Source organism: Lepeophtheirus salmonis, chromosome 1 (assembly GCF_016086655.4).
Source record: "Lepeophtheirus salmonis chromosome 1, UVic_Lsal_1.4, whole genome shotgun sequence".
Lineage (NCBI taxonomy): Eukaryota > Metazoa > Arthropoda > Copepoda > Siphonostomatoida > Caligidae > Lepeophtheirus > Lepeophtheirus salmonis.
This window is the reverse complement of record NC_052131.2, coordinates 30,982,059-30,988,539: the sequence shown is the minus strand read 5'-3', so window position 1 is coordinate 30,988,539 and position 6,481 is coordinate 30,982,059. Positions and strand designations below refer to the sequence as shown.

At 31.4% G+C, this 6,481-nt stretch overlaps 1 long non-coding RNA gene across 1 annotated transcript; it reads left to right on the top strand.

The window, feature by feature from the left end:
• Nucleotides 1–4,398: 4,398 nt before the first annotated feature.
• Nucleotides 4,399–5,894, top strand: LOC121128612 (uncharacterized). The gene is made up of 2 exons (XR_005868214.2): nt 4,399–5,425; nt 5,489–5,894. It is a non-coding gene; the product is annotated as an uncharacterized lncRNA (long non-coding RNA).
• The last annotated feature ends 587 nt before the right edge of the window (nt 5,895–6,481 follow it).

Here is a 6,481-nt window from a genome sequence, read left to right as displayed (position 1 = left end):
TTATAAAGAACGAAAAAAGTTATTCTCCAAATTTGACATTTATAAGAAAAAAATTTCAAAAAAGCGAACACTCACTAACGACATTAATTACAAATAATTACCCCCCACTAACACTTATATTCCGTAGTTTGTGTACTTGCATAGAAGCTAAGAGAGAGTTCTTAAAAATGAAATATCAAATATATTAACATTAATAATATTGAATAAAATAAATTATCTGTAACAACGAGTATTCCTCTAAAAGTATATTGCAAATAATAAAGGAAAAATTTAATTTATATATAGGCAAATAGATGTGTACTTATAAGTGCTTTTCATTTCTTAGTGAATGAATTTTAAATTTTAGTATTTTAGGAAATTTTTGGATCCTATAAGTAACATGTGTTAATTAAAGTTATGGCTAGAATGTTATCATTTTTAGCTTCCAATGTAGGGTTAACTCCGCACATTAATATATATATATATCCACGAAATCAAAAGCATAAATATACAAACAACTTTGAAGCAGAACAATTTGTTGAAATCCCACTAACCGCGATCAAAAGTTGCTAGATATACTATTAAACTGTAAGCTTGGCATTGTCAAAGAATTGCATTTATCTGATTTCTTATCTTTGGATCATAAAATGTAGATTCAAAGGAATAAAAAACTTTATTTAAATCTTCTGCTCTATAACATTCAAATTTACTAACGGATAATTAGTTTAGGAATAGGGTTTCCAAAAATGTTATGTTCCTTTCTTCAACTATTATTTTAGATTACACTGTCCAACAGCAACCAAAGTACAAAAATAGTATATGCTCAACTTAATACAATTGGATCCCCAGACTCCAAATATGGCCTTATTTCTTCTTTCAATGCATCTTTGCCTTCAGAAAAGGGTCATACATAACTTAACAATTTTGGATAATCTTAAGGTTCAAAGCTGTTGTAAGGCCTCGGTATTGAAGAATGGGATAAATTATGTTAATATATTTTTAAGCAAAATGTTAAAACATTCAAAAACATTTCTTAAAATGTCTGCATCATACTTATGACTCGAGTTATCTTTGTTTAAACAGGACTTGAAAAAGCTTTGAACCTGAAAAATAGCAAAAAAAAAAAACAACCACAATAAATGTATGGCTTTTTTCTTTATGCCACGAGGCTCTGAGAAAAAAAATAAGGTCTTTTTGGAATCAGGGGATCAAACTGTATTAAGTTGCGCAAATGCTGTTCTTGTGCATAAAAAAAGTTTGATTTTGTTGGATGGTGTTATTAATTTACTCGTATAAATTAATAAGGTTAAAAAGTACTCAATTCCCTCATTGAACTTTATAGTATAACATGGAAAAACTACTAAACTATACTATATTTATGGACTTGAATTAAACTCATAAAATATTTTTTTACTGTATAAAAATATTCAAGGATTTGGATCTGCTGTATTATGGCATTTACCTATTCAACAAAGTATCGTTTTTCAATCTCCATTGAATAACCATTAGCTACGCGTGAAAGCACTCGTCCTATACATAATATAAATGAGCCATAACATGCCGAAACAAATATAATCATATACTCTATTTATAAACAAACAAAAATAATTAACCTTGTTTCCAGGAGCTCTAATGTAGGGGGAAAATAAGAAATTTGTACTAAGGGATAAGTAATTAACCAAACAAAAATAAACAGTGTATTTTTACCTTGATAAAAAAAACCAATTATTATTCATGTTCTTTGGAGAAAAACGTATTAATAGGATCCTTCGACAAAGTAAAAAGTATATATGAGTCAAGTATCTGAGCCATATATTTTTATAAAGCATTCATATTTATATAATAGCACTAAAGAATACTTTGGATGTAAAGATGTTTAAAAAAAAAAAAAACACATAACTGCAGTCAATTTGAAACAATAAAATATACTAAAGAATTATTTTATTATATTTTGATTTAAAACATGAATAATATAAACTGTTAAAAAGTAAGTTTTGGTATAACACTTCGTGTCAATAATTTTATTCACATAAGAGAAGAGAAGAACAAGGGGAAGTAAGATATCCTGCTTTTTAATCCGACGTTTGATAAATAAGTTCTTTATCGAAGAGCTCTTACATAAAGTCTTCTTTACGGTAAAGATAGTATATTTTATTATCTTCTTCTCACCTTTTCTTCTTCCCTTCCCTCGACCAACTGTGTCCATACAAACTCGTTTTGAGTTGGTCGAGAAAACTCCACGTCGGGCTGTCATTGACAGTTATGTGAATCAATTAATTTTTTTATTTTGTCCATTTTTTGGAATTGGTAATCAAAAGAATGAATTTTCTATTATTTAGCAGTTGTCATTATTATTTAATTCCTGAGTAGTGAACATCCTTTTCTAAATAGATTTAATTATATTTAAAACCCCATTAACATTCGTGTGCGCTCATAAAAGTTGGAGCTTAATCCTGATGATTTGTTGAGGTTTTATAATTGTAAGTTCATGTTGAGCTCAGTGTAGAATTTGGGATCGACATCGGAGCAGCCCCAAAAATGTTCTTGATTAGTTCCTTCTCCCCTTCCTATTTTTTTGTTATGTTCCTTTAATTGGTTAGATGGAGTTGTACTGATTAAGTATGAGTAAACATGATAGTATTACAATTACTCCGTCTAACCCAGGTATCTTTTTTCTGAAATCCATATACATACATAAATTATTATATATATTCTTTCTCTAGGAATCACCTGGGATCGAATGCACATTGAGTACTTTGTCACAGCTTTGTCGTTCTCTCCTCCAAAACACTCTTAAATTGTCAGGATTACCATGTTGATTATTGGCTTCTTTTTTTAACATTTTAACAATTTCATCAATGAGCATTGTAGTATTGTGTTCTAGATAATAAACTTTGGAATTAACTAATAACTTTTAAAATACTCGCTGTCCCAAAACCATATAAGAGTTTTTGGTTTTGATACAGTCCTACCCAATTTCAGCTGTCATCCCTGGCTAATTTCTTGAAGTATATATTTCAAGGAGATGGAGTCCCTGAAGTTATACTAAACTGTTTACTTTTCAAAAAGTTATTTTCATATTGTCGGATTATCCTTGAAGAGGTCCTCTAGAAAAAGTGGAGGTACATGGTTTCTGTTTTATTAATATTTCGACTGCCTGGTTCCCTGTTTTGTTGGAATATCTTTTCTTGAAATCTGTTAAATATTTGAAATACACGAGTGTCAATTGTTCCAATTTTAGAAAAATAGATTAGTAAATCTGTTTGTCCTATGTTTTTAAACCTAAGAAACTATACTTTTTTTTGCTTTTATCTATAAAAAAACTATATTTTTTGAATCCTCGATTGGTGTATTTTGACTCAATAACTATGGACTAAATAGTAAGGAGTGTTAAAATGAAAATCGATATAGTTTCTCATTTTCGGATACAATAGTATATTTTAAGTAAACTCAAAAAACAATCAAATTTAATACTGGTCATCATCCTATTTGCATGGATGTTTTATACTATTCAGTAAAATTGAACCATTTATTTAGAAAATGTATTTTTATTCTAATCTAACTTAATGAAAAGTTTATCTTATCCTCCGTTGTCCAACTTTATGGATGTACAGGGTTGTCTATTGAAATCTAAAAACTTACAAATTCAATAACTAATTAGTGTTGAGCGATTGAAATTAATTAATATTTCGATATACTAAATCATATATAATTAATTACAAAAAAAAACAACTGAGCTCCCTAGCTTACAAGTTGAGAAAATGACATTTGAATCAATTCCATTTACGCACTCCAAACAGTTTGGTGTTAATTTTTTACTTTTTTTTTGACAAATATCATTTATTATTTCAGCAAAGTTTAACAAATTACATCAACCGAGGCTGTATTTCAGTCCATTTTTTCCAAGTCTTTATGTTCAAAGTCCAATTCAAGTAAAAACCCACGTTCAGAGTCCAGACTCAAATAAAATATATATATTTTTTTTTTAAATAAAGCAATTTTAAAAAGAAAACAAAAGAAGGAGGCGAAAAACAACAACAACCTCACCTATAATACATAATAATCAAAAAAAAAAATGTCATCTGACAAATTAGTAAAAAATATCTAATTAAAAATACAATCACAACACGCATGATAAAAAATGAAAATCATTAAGAGCAGCGTAGGCTATATTTTTGTGAAGTTTAATGTTTTCATAATTGGACCTTGCAATCAAGTTTTGCAATTTTGCAATGGGTTTGGATCCAATTCTGAACGGAAGAGCCATGCCGTTGAAGCCATAATTTTTTTCCTTTTGTGTGGGCCCTCTCCCTAGGTAGTTTTCACAGTCACAAAATACATGGGCGAGCGTTTTATTGTTGTTGCAGTCTTTGCAAGGCGTGTCTCTCTCTCTATAATCTACTCCAAAGGCGACCTGGTATCTTAGGTAGGACTGTTTAGGAGTGAGATATGAATCGAATAATGACCTCACATATTGTTTCTGGATCATTCTATCCTTTATTTTGCATTTTAAAGTGTCGCAGAGATCGTTTGGAGGCTGTCTTTTTCTCACTCCCTCCTTAATTGCTTTATTATTAATGTTTGGTGCTACTCTTATATGAAGTGTTTTTTTGTTGGCTTGAAGACACTTAGGACGGAATCGCGTAGCATACTCATGATGGGATGTTTGATTATATCCTTGGTAATTACATCATTTATGGTGTTAAAACCCATGCTCCTCTCTGAACTTATTAAGAAGGCCTATTTTTACCTCTGGGATTTTGACTAGAGGGTCATTCCCCCCTACTAACCTCCAATACACCTTGAGGATGTGGTTGGATGGTTTTAATTCCTTCCATGGAGATGATATTGGTACATTCGTGATGGCCCCTCTGCATGATTCCATGTAGAGTGTCTTCCAAGTATAATCTAGAAGATGTCCTCTCTTGTACTATGAGAAAATCTAAATTTCCCAGTCCATCATTCCGAGTCCCCCTCTAGCCTTTGGTAAGAAGAGTCTCCGATGACTGATTGATTTTGGAGTGCCAACAAACTCTATGCTCTTTCTTTTCCAATCTTGGGCCTTCAATTTGTCAAAAGGGGTACATCCAAGAATTTGCCTAATTCCTGAGAGTATTGTCATATTCCAACATTTTACTTTATCAAGAATCCTAAGTTTGTGCTTCTGGACTTACATTATGGAGCGAGATATGTTCTCCTATATCTGACGTATGTTCTGGGATCTCCAATCCTCCATCGCAACCACATTGCCACGGACCAATGCTTTTTGAACGAGATAAGTAGCGCTCATTTTGTTTATTTTTCCGTAGAGTTTGTATATATCTGTGTTTTCTTATAATTAATTACTAAAACAGACTCTCTTCCATATTCTTTCAGGAGCGTATCATCTTTCTTCCTTACATTTGTCGCTTCTTAGTATGACCGTGCAATCGTTTGCAAAAAACAGGTTGGTTAATTTCCCGTTTCTCAAGACCATTCCCTCTAATGCCAGGTCCATTTTTCTTTGTAGGGTTCTCACTGCCAATGAAAAGAGACTAGGACTGACGCATTACTCTTTGCAATTCTACCACTGGGTCTCGTTCGATATCAATGATTGATTCTGCGTTGGAAATTATGTTTTTAATTGCGTTGCAATATAATTGTGGAAATCCTATATAGAAAATAGAATAGAAAGAAATGTTCTATAGAATCGAAATCTTTTTTTAAATCCAAGAGATAAAAGCAAAGCTTTGGGTTCTCTGCTTCGAGAATTCAATAATTGATTGGAGAGACATTACTACATCTTCCGTTTGCCTGCCCTTTCTAAAGTCAAACTGAGTATCTGGGAGCACTCTTTCCATTATTGGTTTCAAACGTTCCGTCAGACATCCACTGTAAATTTTAAATTATATTTCAAATTAAGTAACTGGCCTCCAGTTTTCTATTTTTTGTGCATCTTTCCCTTTCATAGGAAAAAAAGTTCTGATTTCCCTTTTTGCTCTTTGTTCAGGTCAATTTCCGAAAAAATATTCATTATATAATTCAGCTAGGGAATTTGGCTATTTCTGGTACCCCTTAGTAGAACTCAGGAGTAAAACTGGTGCTCTATCATTTTTCAGCTTATTCTTAATATATGTAAGGACTTCGTAATCAGTACATATTTTGTTTAATTCTTTTTGTTCCTTAGGTGTGATAATATTTTCTGGTACTTTTTCATTTATGAGAAGTTTCTTGGATCGGTAGAGTTCTTGGTAGTAATTTCGCACATGTTTTGAAATCTTCAGTGGGGATGTTATCTTCTGTCCATTCACTAGTATCTCGTTCATCTTCTTTCTTCCATTGTTTTTGTCAAGGAGTTTTAAATGATTTAAATTAATGGAATTGATTTTTTTATTTAAAATTCTGTCACGAACTGTTGCTCCTTGCATTTTATATTCCATTATCTCATCCAATTCCTGCAGCAGACCTGTATCATTTCCTTCTTCCAATCATGACCTAATCGGATTTTTCTTTTTTCCTTCTT